The 17,353-nt window shown below is 35.5% G+C and overlaps 1 protein-coding gene across 1 annotated transcript in view; it reads left to right on the forward strand.

Moving 5' to 3' along the window:
* Positions 1 to 8,284: 8,284 nt before the first annotated feature.
* LOC116179547 (dorsal root ganglia homeobox protein-like) overlaps positions 8,285 to 17,353 on the forward strand; it is a 52,740-nt gene continuing 43,671 nt past the window's right edge. Inside the window, exon 1 of the mRNA XM_031499343.1 lies at positions 8,285 to 8,692. The gene's annotated coding sequence lies outside the window, so the exon portion shown is untranslated. The remainder of the gene's footprint in view (positions 8,693 to 17,353) is intronic.

The following is a 17,353-nucleotide window of genomic DNA, read 5'->3' on the forward strand; positions in this document are numbered from 1 at the left end:
AAGTACAGATGTAAATATGAGAAAGTAGCAGCAAAGGTAAACACAGTTAATCACTTTAAACATATTTATTACGAAAAAAACAAAAAGCCACTTCCATTTATTTACTTTAACCTGATACTAACAAAATTCTCTCGTATCTTAGCGATAAACAAGACAGAAAATGTCGCTTCCATTTTGAGCTCGCTATATTTCTTCGGATATAAAGTAGGACTTGAATAAATTCGAACTGAAACGCTCATAAATCTGAAATGAATAAGTCATCTTCATGCGGAACCCAATTATGCCGAGCGCTATTTCCCGCAGGTTAAATGTTCAAATTTAAAAATTGTGTTTATATTTCATACTACGAATTTGCGTCGGAGACGTATATATAGGTACTTGAAATATTACCCGGCATTATGCGAAACAAAGTGTTTTTTGTTCGATATCTCGGCGGATAAATTGCGTTTTGAATTTTCGACAAACGCAATCTACATAAAAAATTGTACGTATACTGGAAGATGGAAGGTGAAAAGGCATCATGCATTAGTAGTAACAACTTTGGTCCAGTAAATGACATCAGTGTTCTCTAATTCCCAAATATCATAACTTATTATTTATAGTGTCTCAAGTACCTTAAATGTCTCTCCATAATTTCAGGGCGAGGCTTCCACGACCAGTGACATTAGGATACGAGCGACTTTCGGGATAGAACCGTATCAATGTTGAACGAAAACTCACTTTCTCCAGTTTCTCCTGACGGAATACCTTTAAATAGCAGGTTTTGTTTTTATTTTTGATTATCAACAAATACGAACCTTGATCTAAGGAAAGATGAAGCCGTAAGTAAGAGAATAGCTTCAATTTGGGCACATGACTTATCTACATATTTCGGATCGTTGTCCGTTCCTCTGAACTTCATATACCAATAATACGAGCCCTGACCTAGGGGAATTCACAATTAAGACGACTTCTATAGTGATCAATGGTATCCCAGATTAGAAGGTATTGTAAAATTCAGTTATCTATTATACATTATATTATATATTATATTATGTAACGCCGTAAATTAGGTGACTCAAGGTAAGGTCATGGCCGTTTATACTGACAACAATTACGATTCCTAGTATTCGAGTTGCTGAATAGCAGAAATCGGAAATAATAAAAAAATAAAACAGGATTAGATCATATTGTAGCGAATTTTCTAGAGTGCCATCAAGGCGCCATCAAGTAGCTACCCAGTCGATAAAGGATTGGTCACCGGCAATATGGAATGAAAGTGGATGTGATGCATTCTTTCCAGAACATATGATACGTTTATTCTAACATCGATGCCGAAGTGATAAATAGTGAAACTCGCGTTCGTGTTATAAATTTAGATGTTACATATTTGAGTACAAATAATAATTAACTGTTATAGATTAATTTATATAAGGGCCGTTATAAATTCATTACTATTTTGATGAACACTTCATTAATTCACATTTGAAATCTTTTGTTCATTGCTTTAAGTGTTTTTATATACTGATTTTTAACGAAAATTTGTATATATTCATTTCGTGTTTATTTAAATTGAAACTCTTCAGTACAGAATTAGTGCATATTGCCCTGCTGTAGTCGATTAAATTGAATCGAACAGACTGTTTCACAAGTGCGACGCGAAACGAAGAGAAAGGTCGAAAAATAACAGTAATTCTTGGCCAATACAAATAATCGTTAGTTAACCACAGCGTCAAGGAACATAACCTAATCAACAGGGCCCTTAACGCAATTACCTCGAATGCCGATAACAAAAATACCTCCAATAAAACTCACCACAATCGTTTCTCTTTAGCTATTTCTTATCTACCTCGATAAACGGATAATTCCATTAACGGGCGCCCCCTACCCTTACAAGGCGGACGGTAACGAATATGCGCTTAATTTCGTACATTTTCGGCGATCGTGGTCAATTTAAAATCAAAGAATCTAAGGAGGAATTTAATAATGCTTGGTTTGCGTGAATCCCATGACACTATCTCCAGAAAAGGCACACAGAAGTTTCGTTTTTGTTTAAGTACGGCATGGAATTAGAATTTTCGGCTTCTACTCATAATCTTGCGTTCGAGAGCCACCCTATCGACTAAAAATGACTGTTTGCACATGCAAAGCGTTACGCGTGACGACCACAGGATATAGAAGCGTCAACTATATTCTGTGGCGTTCCAATAAAGCACCTATTTTCCGACATCAAAATTACCAGATCTAGTGATCACACTGTATATGAATGCACTTAACCGGGCGCTTCATTTCTAGAAACAGTAACTTCTGGACATATTTGTCTTCCAGTGGGGTTACGCTAATTTGTATCTCAACCGCTAAGCTAAACCGCAAGTTTCGTATATAATTGGCTAGTTTTGCAACCGTTCCCGTAGAGATATTTAAATTATTTTTGCGACATCCGAAAGCTCTTGTCATTTGGGAGACGAGGGAAAATTTATATTTTATGATTTCAGTTCCGTTTACCAATTATTATTGATTTTCTTATTAAGTGAAAACGAGGATTAAAACGAGCAAGGTCGCCAAAGTCTATCAAGATAAAGAATCATTTTGCTAGACCTGAAATTTCGACGAAACCATGGGTATTACTGGACTCCTCGATCTAGAAATGTTAATCCGCTAAATTAAGTAAGTATAATTAGTTACCGGCAGCTACCTAGAGGTGTTGTGTGCAGCAAGCGGTGTTAGATTGAAGTCCGCTTGGTGTCATTTGAAGCGCGGTTAATTATCTTCATGTTTGAGGTGGGACAATGAAAGTTTTAATTAGTTTAGTAGGTCCTGATGGCTGATTCATTTTTTGCATCGTTTGCGTTATTACCGTACCGTTTAATTTTAAGGTAGGCGTTTAATACTTTCATTCCGTTGATAAAGGAGAGTTTGCTTTCCTTTGTTTTGATTCCCAGTAAATATATCCCTTTCGTTCCCGCTTTGGGAAATTGTTGTTTCCATGTGCTGTAGTTGTGTTGTAGATTATACGATAGTGATCAACTGTCGTATACTCATCTGAACTCTCCATTTGTGCCTTCCAAAACCGTTCCGGCGACTTAAAGGAAGCAACTTCTGGTGGCGCTCGAGATTTACAACACCGTGCTGCCGACTACCGCTACTTTTACTATTTGTAAAAAAAATCGGATATAATTGTTATTCTCGTCCTTTTATAACCTGTAATTTTCTATACCTAATATATTCCTGGAACTTTTTTTCCTTAATACTAAACACATCTTTGACCAACCAAAGGAAATTTTTCTAATCAACGAAACAAAATTACCGAAATTCTCTGTTTGCATTAGATTTTTATCAATAAGTACAATACAACGTTTCTTTATACAAATGGTTCTCATAGGTCGCTTTCTTTAGGAATATCAAAATTATTCCAAACAAAATTATTTATCCAAACTCCTAAAAACAACCGACTACACTTCACTACTTTACACAAATAAAAATTTTAAAATAACTTGCATACTCTTTTCTGATAACAAATTGATCTTATCTCTTCTTGAAAAATGTCGCTTCCTTTAGAAATATGGAAACAGACCACTTCGATGGTATAGTGATAAGTGCAAAACAAAAATGTCCGTACGTATTGCGGATCTGGGCAAACCGGCTTTAGTTTCATGGAAGTAATACTCGATGATTTTGCATAGGAATAAAATGCTAATATTCCTCTGTGTCGCTATTAATTTTGCAGTTATAGTATAGTTCAGTTTATTTGCTCCCGTTTTTTATTTCGAAGGCGGATCTGCGACTCGAAACTGCTAAGTTTTTCACGCATCCAAACGATACGCTTCGACTCGCGAAATCACGCTGGAATCGCTCGCTCTCCCACCTCTTGCGCTAATTTTAACGAGAAAAAAGAGCTTTATGAACGCAAATGACCTTCACTGGCGTGCCCTAACAACCAATAGAATATCCGCATTTTCCTCACGTGAGGGAACGGTTCGAAAGTTTTAGGTTCAAACAGATCGTGGCAACCGCGCTCACCTTCCCCAATACGTTTTTGTGTTTCTTTCTATCGCCAGACTTAATTTCGTTCACGTTCACTATGAAGCGGTACATGTGGACTATGTTGCCCAACATTCAAATTTAAAACCATTTTTTTAAAACGGCCAAGCAACCCCCTGTTACATCATCTGAGGCAAGTTTGCGGTCACTGAGGTATTGTTTAGTGGCCTTGAACATGGCGAGCCTTGAGGACAATGTTGTTTTGGAAAATTTAGTAGGGATCGAAAGGTTCACTTCTGGTGGCTAATACGTCCAAGGAGGGATTAGATGTTTATCGTTTGCAGTGATTTCTGATCGATATCTGGTTATTGTTAACATGCTTTTTATGCGGATGTAGAATGGTTGGGGTAATAATGCGTTGCTTAGGTATTTGTTGTAATGTATCATGTAATTTTTTTGGTCATTGACCTTTTGATTTAATATCGAGTAGAAAGTCTTATCTTTTAGATATAGTCCAATATAATGGGTCACCCTGTACGTGAATTTCATTTAGTGTGAACGTTAAATGTTGGTTGGAATTTGGGAATAAACACTATCTCGATTATATGAATTGAATTTGAGGTAATGTTGATGTTGATCAGAATTATTTAGTTATTTGTCGTTTGATTTTGTTTAAATAATTGTTTTGTTTATTTTGTTTTGGTAATTGAAATTTGAATTTCGTGTCAAAAGACTATATTTATTCAGTTAGGAATTATTTGCGTAGTATTTGTAAAATATTAATAATTATCTCATGTTTAAGGTAATTAATATTTCTTTAAATTAATTGTTCTATCGATCGCTTGCGTGGTATGTGTTATTCTGTCCCTGAGTGCCTGACATCCGTATTGTTGCAGGGTATCAGTGAAAAAATTTTTCATCTTGGAGTCGTGCGATTGAAGTCAAAATAGGCATTTCAAATCCCCGATTGCCATCGGGGCCACCTATTGATAGGTGATAACAGAATTGAAAAAAAGTGCAATAGTGTTCGCGTAATCGTATTTTAACAAAAATTTCCATTTTCATATAGAACTTGAAATTGATGTCGATCTGTCATTGATGACAGGAGTCATTATAGACATTACCAGTGTGACAGGTACGGCTAGCAAAGTGACAGGCGGCAGGAAAAGTTGTTTGATGAAGTTTCACTGTCTCTGCCATGGAAACGAAAATTTTTTGACATAGTAGACATCAAAGTGAAGGTTTCGTGACGACTTTTGGTAAGTCATTGCAAAGCTTCTGATAATTCTGAATTTAATTTAAACGTCAAAACAAGCTTATGTTCTGCCGTCGGGATCGTTTTCATAGAAACAGTATTATCATATGTTCTGAACGTCATTTTATATCGTGCTCCGCCTCCCATTTGAAATAAGAATGACACGCCTCGGCGTGTTCTCAACGTAGTGGATGTCTGTGTATGTCGATTTTAGAAGTTTTTATTGTCTGTAGTAGAATTATTTATTTCCGAATAGAAACAGTCGGAAACAATATTATAATTTTTCATGTGCTCTATTTCTGACGAATTGTAGGAGTCGGAACTGAGAAGGGGGGGGGGGGGGACATCCTGAAATTATAGGCTTTGATTCGTTATGATGATAATGAGTTGGAAACCCAGTTGGTTTCAACAGGATGGTGTACCCGCGCACAACGCCCTGATTGTGCGAGATATGGGATAAATTTTCCATTTTCCAGGAAATGAATACATATTTCGTTAAAGTGGAACCTGTAATAATAAAGTTACCTAAGTTAAAAATAAACTACCAAAACAAAACGCCTACTTATACATTTTACGGGTAGATATACGTAAATTTAATATACAGGGTGCAAATTTTGTCTGGAACTCTGAATATCTTCAAAACAACATTTTTCTTAAACGAGTCCTTTATGGTATCCAAAATTATAAAAAGTTTGCTGCCAATCTACGTACTTTGAATTTGTGGTCAGTGGCGTACTTCTGCATGGTCAAGGAGGGCTAATTTTTTTCAACCAACATATTGTTTCTTGGATATAACAGCAACCAAAATTTATTACATTACATAGTCAAATTTAAGAGATCCCTATGCTACAATTCGGTACCACTCTTTTGGAAGGGATAGTGCTTTAAAGCTAGACAATATAATAAAACCCCGATCTCCGGAAGGATTACTGTTGAAATTTGGTGGATATTCTTTAAGACCGCCACGTGATCGCTCGCGAAAATTAGCTTCGAATCACCGTTCTTCCATTTCTCTCGTTGTTTAATTTTCGCCCGCTAAAAAAACCGAAAAGAGACTTATTTCCGAACACAAAAAAATTAAAATCCGCATTTCCGTCACGTGCTCAATTTTAAACGGAACGAAACGTTTAGGTCACAGACATTGTGGTACCGTGGTCGCTTTCTCTACAGTAAATTTCTTGTTTTCACTTTTTATCGCCAAACATACTTACGTTCATGTTTGTTATGAAGCGGTGCATGTGCAAATTTCCCTATGTTGACCAAAATACAAATTTTTTAAAACGGCCAAACGATTCCCTGTTGTTTTGGTAAGAGAGGAGCCGAAAGCTTTTCATTGCTAAATGAGTTCCTTAGTCACCTTAGTCTTACGGATACAGAAACATTTGTCGAATTGGTGTAATATCTCAATAATCTGCGACCTTCAAAATACGAAATTGAAAATAAGCCCATGGATTCAAAATCCTTCTTCATCAAATTTTCTGAAACCTAAAAATAAGGCAAATCAGATAATTTTGGGAATGACATCAGACATAAGCATGGAATCATTGTTCAAAAGAATTTCACTGAATGATTTTTGGTGCAGGATTCGCGATAAGTATCCACAACTTGCCACAGAGACTTTGAATGTTTTTCTACCGTTCCCAACAAAGTACTTGTGTGAAACGAGATTTTCAGCATTTGTAGCTATAAAAACAAAGTACCGCAATAGACTGGATGCCGAACCAGACATTAGAATTCAATGTTCTTCTATAAAACCTGACGTTACCCAGTTGATAGGGAATAAACAAGTTGTAAATCATTGTATGCATGATGAAAGCGCATTTTTGGAAATCAGTATTTGACTTTCCAATTTTAAAATTATCGATCTCACGAGTAATCCAACTCAAAATAGACTAGAACCTGCACATCTACACTGTGAAAATTAAAGTCTCTAGCTATTGTAATTGGTAAGATCTCAGCCGGACAGCCAGTCAGCCAGACAGCCAGCCATATCGAATATAATAGCGTATAATTTTCAAAAATGAGCTAAAAACATACTTCCTATTAAATGAACTTAGTTTTATAATTTGTTTGGTAACTTACTACTTACTGTACCTACCTATCTACCGTTTTTGTATGATTTTAATAAACAAGACCCATATAACTGCTTTTGCTTTTAGTTTAGGGGTGTAGGGGTTTAGCGTTCCGTCGCCAAAAAAGTTTGAGCACCGCTGCTCTATATAGATTCATTGTTTTTTTTTCAATATTTATGAATGCCCCAATAGAAAGATTTTGAATATGTTTATACATTCGCAATGAAAAAATGTAGACAGATTTAGCTACCCTAAAGTGAATAATGGCCACAAGAAATCCTAGAAGTGAGGTATCTAATTACCGATTCACACAAAACACGAGAAATTGTTTGAAATTTGTAATTGCATTGAATATTAAAAGGATTATAGACTAATCTTTATTGGAACATCGTTCATTAGATGAATTTATATGGAACTTTTATTAGGTATAGTCTCGCAAATAAAAGTGCGACAGAAGTGGGATGTTATTGCTATTTGCTGTTATTTAACGTTAAGTCGTGAATGTGTAATAAAATTAAGAATGTTTATGAAAATATCAAATAAGACAAAGATTTGGGACGAACGACAGCGGGAGAGGGCGAAAATCGTTGTACGCAAAAGCAAATAGAATGGAAAGATAAGAACGTGGAAAATTATTCTGCAGTTTCTAAAAGCCGCAGCAAATAAATATCTTCGCACAAAGCTCGCACCATCTATCCTTCTTACAAGAAAACAAATCCATTAAACCCCTCTCACTTTAATCTGACCATAAAAAAGTGTTTAGTGTTTAGCCATAAACTGTATCGGTATCCCCACTATTAGAAAACTCCGGGTCCCGGAAGAGAATCATGACATAATGCTCAAGTTCGTCTCACTCCTTTTCCTTCCTACTTTATAGTCCGTCTCCTGTCTTCATGTATCACTGAAATGCATGATCCCGCCTCCCGATGCCGGGATACCGTTACGCGTGCGTGTTCCCGAACTACATCTGGGACCACCCCTAGCAACCTTAGTATATCTCCTGTTTATCTGTCATCTCGCTAGGCAACGCCATCCGCGAATATTCCTCCGATAACGACGACGACGACGACGCTCGCGCTTGCGACGGCGTGAGCTTTTTCCCCTTAAAAACAATAAAAACGTTCTAGGAGCCTACACAAATAAATAAATTAAACTCAATTGCATGCATCCGATTGTTTGTGAATATTAAGGTGCTTTAATAATATACAATTAGATTTTATAAACGCAAAACCATTACTGTCCATCTTTAACTCTGTGAGCGGTGACATGATAATGTGCTGAGACAATTATTAACGTTAAAATATTCTACCTACACCATCAGTGCGTTTAATAAACATTTTTAGTGTGAGATTAGGGGGCACGTCACCCCAAAGCCGGCTTCACAATATTCGGGGACAACCATAAAGTGAGTAATTTTCTTGCATTTCTTTGCCACTTTCAATCAAAAGGTTTTCATTGACACGAGTGACATCCATTTTTTGGGAAAATTCGCCAAAAATTGATGGCATCACTCGCTAAACCCTTCCTTGAAGAATTCAAATTTGTATCAAAATTCAAGTTTTTACTTTATATCCAACGTCAGCATAAGATTTTGAAGTAGAAAGCAGCTTGTCACTGTGGAACTAAAGCAGTGAATTTTTTCTCAAAAACAGTAGAGAAAATCGTTGCAATCGAAATTATGTGATAATAAAGACATTAACTCCCAATTGGAACTTGGAAGAAAGACCCGCCTTAAGTGCTCATTTTTTCTGCATGACTGATTTGTCACACTGCAAAATTATATCAGGAACGGATCTATACGTAGGTTTTTTGGGCGAAAGCAAAGGGTCACCGATGCATATTTTGCAACAGATGACACGAAACACAGTCAATTTAATAATATAGTATTTTAATACACCAAAAAAATATGATTAAGAAATCATGAATCAGAAAATGATTTCTTAAATCAGCGGTTCTTAAACGTTTTTGGTTACGGAACTCAAAACCTAAACTCTAAAGCCCTAAACTAAAAGCTATATGTGTATTGTTTATTAATAACCATACAAAAACAGTACGTTAGTCAGCAAATGATAAAATAAAGTTCATAGAGTCTATAATAGCAGAAGAAGCTTCTGTGGAATGTTGTGGATACACGAACGCTGCACCAAAAAGCATTCAGTGAAATTGTTTTTAACAATGATTCCATGCTTCTGCAAATTGGAAGGAAAAAGGTTTATTTTCAGTTTCGTACTCTGTTCTTCAGGAAATTAAAATTGAAAAGTCGCAGATTTTTGAAATATTTCACCAATTCAACAAATATTTCAGTTTAAATCACTAAGACTAAGGTGACTAAGGAACTCACTTAGCAATAAAAAGCTTTCGGTTTCTCTCTTACCACAAGCAAACAAAAAAATCTAATTTTCTTTTAAAAGTAGTTGTAGTATAGGGCAATTGCCACATGTACCTCTTCATAGCAAACGTGATGCAACGCCAACTTAGCGAATAGCCGCAGCTGGACTGTAGATCTAGGGGGAAATAATTTTTAATTTTTGGTGTACACCCCTCGGAATTAATTTGAATTAATATGAATTAACGTGAATTAATTTGAATCAACGTGAATTAATTTGAATTAACGTGATTTAATTTGAATTAACGTGAATTAATATGAAATATCGTGAATTAACTTGAATTAACGGGAATTAACATCAATTTACATGAATTATTTTGAATTAATGTGAATTTGAATCTTGGGTGTACACCAAAAATTGTACACATGTCCCCCTAGCCGTAGATGCTAAGAAATCCAGCGACAACTCGAACTCCTAAAGGCACCACACATGCCCAAATAATGCCAATCAAAACACAAGCGTACAGCTGATCAGCCAGCCAGAACTAACAGACAAAATGTGATTGCACGAACAATAAATATACAGTGCTATTTACTAAGAAGTAGACACAGGGATTTATGTGTATTGTTTTTCCGTAGGTCTACTTCCAAATGGCAAAATATCTTCTGAATTTTATGCAACCAAAATAATAAATGAAGATCTGGCTATCATATTAATTAATTGGAATATTGTTGCATTGGCTTCCGTATTTTAATTTTCGTTTAAGTGCGATGTATTCAACTGAAGAAAAAGTTGTCAATTGGTATAGTGCCGGTTACAGTTTAAGGAGTGTAAGAGATTTATTTTCTGTCAAAGCAACAATATTCAAAATAATTAATAAGACAGCCAGATGTTTATTTGTTTTAAAAAGTTATTTTGGATGCATAAAATGAAGCGCCCTTCAGAAGAAATGTTGTCTTTTAAAAGTAGACATAGGGAAAAACAATACACATAAGTCCATATTTCTACTTCTTAATAAATATCACTGTATACGTCCGATTAATACATAAGGACCCCAAAATATCACAGTTAAGCAACAATATCACAGTTAAACAAGCAATAAAAAAAATGACCAACGATACAATTATGTGGGTCGCCGAATCAACTGTACTCCTCTTGCTTATGAAAAACAAGAAAAGTACAATTATCTCACCTTCAACCACCTACTATGACTTCGATAACGATATTTATACCGTGTAGCAGAGGACTGTATCTTCCACAACAGCACACCAAAACCCAGTACGCAATACGATCTGGTTTTTCCTGGCACAAAGCTCTTAATACAAAAATATTAAAGTCAAACACCGTTAGGTGTTGCGCAACAACTACCGGTACCTATTCAGCTTAAATCGCTGCAGCTCCTAATAAAATAGTACTTAAAAAAGTGTTGATTCGGATACGAAATCACAGCAAGTCAAATAATTGCAATTACTAAGCATGCACAGGCACACTATTAAATTCAAAACCCAATTAATTATTATTTATCAAATTTCCAGTAATCACTGGCACCCGCTCCACAAACCAATTAAAATTACATAAACACATAAAATATATCAATCCCAATTGATCTATTTTCCGCAAACCAAACCAAACGGACGCCTAGATAAAAATCAATTATTCATCAGCACACAATTTCCAAACGTGTCCAACGTTTAACGAATCAGTCCCGAAACCAAACGACAACATGACCAAAATCTACAGTATGAGCATAAATCATAAACTGATCTACTCCTACACGTGGCCAACACTTCGACAAAAGTAACCGTCACATTGAATAAAAGCATGTCTGGCGATAACAAGAAACGTATTGCGGAAAGCGAGCGCGGTTGCCACGATCTTTTGGGACCTAAAAGTTTCGTTCAGTTCGGTTTAAAACGGATTTTCTGTTAATTGTCTAGGTCATTTGCGGTCGAAATTCAAGAACTTTATCAGAGTACCTTATAGCGAAGAGTGTAAACAGTTTAACTTCGAGCAATAGCTATTTATTATACAACACGATAAAGGGATGTTTAACGATCGAGTGAAATGAAATCGTTAGCTTCGCTTTATCGTAGTATACGAGTATAATGGAAAACTTTATTTTATAACACAAGGCAGAGACATCATTATAAAACTGTAGACGTCCAAAATAGCAAGCTTAGATTCACCCGTCGTTTCCAAGAGAACAATATTGTGCTTTGTTCTGAACTTCATTTTATTTCCTGCTCCGCGTTCAATTTTTAATAAGAATGACAGATGTCAATGGAATGCACAATGATTTATTTCACTTTATCTACCCTTGCCGTTAAAACAGGCACATAGTCTACTCATTCAAACCTATTAAAACCTCAATTTAACATCTACTAAAAATAGAATAAGTAGTGCGAGCACTCCGAAAGGCTGAATAACTCGTGAAAAAACTTTAAGCAAATTCGGGCTTACGACAAATTATGAGCGATCTGCAATTATAAAAAATTGAAAATGAAATCACTGATGTAGTTATCTTCATGCTCGGAACGTTTTATTTTCGCGTTTGAACAATGAGGAATTTGGAGCTCCGTTACTCGGAAAATTGCTCGATTAGATATTAGACTATAATGGTTGGGTAACCCAGCTCTTCGCGCGCGTTTGTTACTGGTGCCCAAATTTTTTTTGGATGAGACATAAATTGGATTGCGGTGACTGTCACCTTGTTCAAACACGTAGTGGGCCGTTAGCTTGCTCGTCGTTCAACGTTTTTCCTCATTCTCTCTCTTCCGTCGGTTCCAAATTCATACATAAATGCCTTAGTAGACGCCACCAATATTTACCAATAATATTAGTCATCTCATTATCACCCAAAAATATCCCTTCGCGCCATAAAAAAGTCATAAACCCAAAGTTATGGAATCTTATTTGCACCCCGTCTCATACGCCCCATGGTCACTTGGTGACTCTGTTCTTCATGTCCGGAACAGAGCCGCCAAGTGACTATGAAAATAAAATATGTGGAATGAGTTGATTTTGCCCATTATATGAGGTGTTTTCTTGGGACTCAAATGTCCCCTGCGGGACAATACATGGTGAAAATTTTCTCTGGAACACTGAATGCATCTTCCAAATTACATTTGTTGTAAAGAAACTTTTCATGGTATTGAAAATTATAAATAAATTGCTACAAATCTACGTAGTTTAAATTTGTGGTTAGCGGCACACTTCTTCATGGGCAAGGGAGGCTTATTTTTTTTATGACAACCACTAGTTTCCATTACCTATTGTTGAAAAGTACACTTTTTTAGATATAGCAGCATAAAAAATGAAATATGACACCAGTTTTCAATTGAAGGAGTCCCTTTTGCTGTTTTCACTTTCTAGATCCCAGTTTTCAGCTTTTAGTTTATAACGTTCCATTTAGCTTTATTACTTTTCCTATCCTCCTCTAGTGTGAAATTGTACAATCTTTAGTTTGGTTCGTTCCTATTTTTTATTCTTTACAATTGCGATGTGAAGTCGGCCACTGATTTTGGTGGCCCTTTTCCCGATTTATTGATCCATTGGACCTTAAAAAAAATATTAGTAAAAAAAACTGTTAATTTTATTTGGTTGTTAAACTACTCTGCTGCTGTACTTGAGCAAAAATTAAAAAATTCTTATTCTTATATGATCTGGAAATTGTAACGGGTGTTGGCTTTTCAATTAAAAAAAGGATTTTTTTGTATCTTGTTCACCATAGGAAAATTTACCGCTTCATAGCGAACGTGAACGAAAATGTCTCAGACGATAATAAGCGATATCAAGAAACGTATTGAGGAAATCGAGCGCGATTGCCAAGGTTTCTTCGGGCCTAAAAGTTTTGTTCCGCTTTGTGAAAAGACGAGCACGTGACGGAAATGTGGGTTTCCTAATCGTTTAAAGAGGTACGTGAGTCGAGATAGTTTGGTTAAGAAAATAGCGATCTTTGATTAGTTAATTAAATATGTATCTGACTGCAAAAATTAAGCGCTAATTTTAGAAAATAGCGAAAATCATACAAACACAACCACACACATGTAATAGAAAACACTGTCATAAGTTATGGATCCATTTCCCTCTTCTTTTCATATTCTTCTAAAACATACTAATGCGATTATAGAAAGTATAATTTAAATATCATCAATAACCTTAAAAGCTTATATGGTGCAACACGTTTCCACTATATTCTACTATGACTATGCGAAATGAGAGGCAAATAAAAGAATCTAAAACTCATAATTCACTTAAGACCATTGCATTACCTTATGGAATTTATTATTATCAGTGACATATCATTCTTTGGGTTTTTTATCTATCTAGATATTGATCATAAACAGATTAATTTGGTTTTGCAGCAAAAATATGAAGAGGGATGCCAGCAGCGTACCAACCATAAAACAATTAATTTATAACTCCTTAACGAATGATGAATGACGATTATTAATGCAGTTAAACGCGCTTAATTTATTGATTTAATTAAGCGCCAGTACTACCACTATAATTACGAAGAAAAATTAAATTATAAATAATAGTGGTAGCGCAACGCTTTGGTGCAGTGTAAGTTATTATAATCCGAACGGTAAGTGGACGATTTGAGAAAGCTCCTTAATAAATATTTAAGCTTTAAGTGGCCGTGTTTAAGTAATTTGTATTGAATTATCTTGGGTATTAGTCTTCTAAATAAGTCTTTACCAATTGGTTTGATTTGATTATTTGATTGAGTAGATATATATAGGGCTTGGGTTGCAAGATAAAGACGTGCATATGCTCCTTAATATAAATATTTAATTTGAGACCCGTTCGATGCCCGTATATGTAAAGAAGACAGGCCACTGATGTAATTTACAAATCAGTTTAGTAGATTAGATACATCGCGAGGCAAGGAAAACGTAATTTATGGACATTAAAGAGTGATGGTGTTCGCTTTCGGTTCAATTAGGGAAAATTGGAGTGCAACGGTTTACCTCGAAACGCCGTACATCAATTTCGAAAAATTCAATTCTGTAAGAGACTACTAGCAAAACAAACTCGTTTATCTACCCGACTTGAAAAGGTGGAAGTGAAAAGTGTACGGAAGCTATACTGAAGAAACTTCGAATTGGGTTTTTGTTTCCAAACCGCAAACCAAAATAAGCTACCTATAACAATTTAGGATTAATTGATTAATGAAGATTCGCCTAAAAGGTATTTAGTAATAGGCATCTGATGGACTATTGTAACGTCAATATAGGATATGTGGCAATGCAGTATATCATTTTTTACAAATTATGGAAGCAATTTAGTCCCATTGAGCTGTAGACTGCTCACCTTTTGCTTAGATCCTGAAAATGAAATTGTAGTACCCTTTAGTTAAACAAGTAAATAGTCAGAGTGGTTTAGATTGTTATGATTCCAAAACTAACCAAAGTTTGTTTTATTGTTATTTTTGATGCTTTTGTTTTAGTTTTTTGTTATTTCAACGGTCACGCTGAAAAAATTCACCGATTTGCAATTCTTGCAAACATCGGAGTCATCGGAAATGATAACCGTATAACGCCATATGTAAAACACAAATAACTCTGATTCATATGGATCACTTGCTCTACTCGCCCGCAAGCTCGCTCCGCGCTCGTGTCGCAAAAATCACCTTTCTGAAAAATAAGCGTTGTAACATGCTTCTAATACTATCAAAGATGTCCGAGAATTTTAGATTGAAATTAACAAAACAATTGAGCACTAAGATGGTACCCTACCGATAGTATCCGGGACTTTTTCTTCACCTACTGATCACGCTCGAGTACGGTACAACCGTCCCTTGATGCGACACCGTTGTCTTTTCACTTTGAATGAAACTCCTAACTTTTTACTTTCTTATATACGAAACCATAAACATTTCCAAAATAAACCGTAATACGAACCTGGCGTAAAATCGTCCTTCAACACCTGTACCTAGTAGGTGGCGTTCTTCGCTTTTGAATGCAACATGCGTATTTTTCGATAATTAAGATCTATATCATCCAAGGATGCCTATGATTATGTTATTAAAAACAGCTATCACAACAGTAGAACACTGTTACTTCGGCAGCCATATTGGATTTTATTCGTGAAATTAATTTAACTGATGGTCGGGTCAATCAAGACCAATTAAATTGATTCTTTATTCGCGGTGTCGGTCACGTGGACGAGGGCATCTTATGGACTTATTCTGATCGGATTCTTGTAATTTGGGAATAATTTCTTGGAATTAGGACTTTGATTTGATCAATTTATTTAATTTGCGCTTTGATTCGCAGATTTAATTTAATTATTTCTTTGAAATTAGACTTTAATTGATTAAATTTGGCACTCGATCTAATTATAATTCATGGAATCGGATCAATTTGTGGGCGGAGCCTAGCGACTCTTAACTTTATGGAATTTATTGGGGAATTTATTCGCGTAACTTGATTCGCATCTTTTAGTTAGCGTTTTGATGTGATTTACCTATTTCATGGAATAAATTGGTTAATTAAAAAAGCGAGAAGGGAGCGGGAGAGAAAAAGAGAGATGCAAGATTGGAAACCTACGCTACTCTTCAAAAATGACAAGTTTCGTATATTCACACGCGAAAGATGCACAGGTAAATAATATCACTCTAATTGCGTAAACATTAGAAGATTCATTTTCTAAGTAATTAAGCGCAATGTTAACGCGTCTGTGGACAGCTGAATACTAATACAAATTAGAAAGTGTCTCTTTACCAAGCAATTAGGAGAGACATTTCTAAACGCATTTGAAAAAGAAATTAACCTTTCAATCGAGTGGTTTCTATCTTGGCTAAAGTAAGTAAAGGGGTTCTTATCCTAACTTCGTGTGCGTTGTATCTTTGAACTTTGATCTTTGATCTTTAATACATGATTAAACCACAAAATTTTACTTAAGGGTCAGAAAGATCTTTTAAATCGAGCTATAAAATTAAACTCGAAAATTTTTACAAGCTCTGAAACGTATTTCAAATATTTTGCTAAAAGAAAAACTCTCAAAAATGTACAGTTCTGAAGACTGGTATAGGAATCATCATCCAATTTTTAATTAATTAAGATCTTTCCGGAAAAACGACAATCAAAACTCGAATCAAATCAAAATCCGCGAATTAAATTGAAACTTGAATTGATTGATCGAATCAAAAATCCTCTAATTCTACGAATAATTCAAGATTCTCAGAAATAATCAAAACAAGTTCCCCAAAAAACATCATCGACCCCGTGATTGAATTACAGCATGCGTGAAAGGAACAAGAAAAATCCGCCTTAGCCTATACAGGGTGTCAATTTTAAAACTTGCAGTCGGACATATTTTCCAAACTAAAGAAGATATTGAAAATTGAAAAACCGTTTCGGGGGTATCGAGGGGCAACCAGAATGACGTTATGAGTGACAACCCCCCCCCCCCTTAACCCACAGCCCCCCTCTTCAAAAATCCTAAATGGCAACCCCATACTTGTGAGACATCGTTGGAAAGCTACTGAAAAATGCTTTCCAGTGGTTCCAATAAAGCCGATATTCATTAAGACAATTTAACAAAAAAAAATAAAAATTAAGCCATGCCTATGTTCAAGATTTGGTCGCTAAATTCGAAGAAACGGGATCTGTTATCAATATTAATTATCTCAAGAACAGATTGTCGGAGGAGGGTACTCACACATGGCGATAGGGCGTCTGTACGAAATATATCCATTGGATAAAAAAGGAAAAACGAATGGTCTGGACGAG

Source organism: Photinus pyralis, unplaced genomic scaffold (assembly GCF_008802855.1).
Source record: "Photinus pyralis isolate 1611_PpyrPB1 unplaced genomic scaffold, Ppyr1.3 Ppyr1.4_LG8, whole genome shotgun sequence".
Lineage (NCBI taxonomy): Eukaryota > Metazoa > Arthropoda > Insecta > Coleoptera > Lampyridae > Photinus > Photinus pyralis.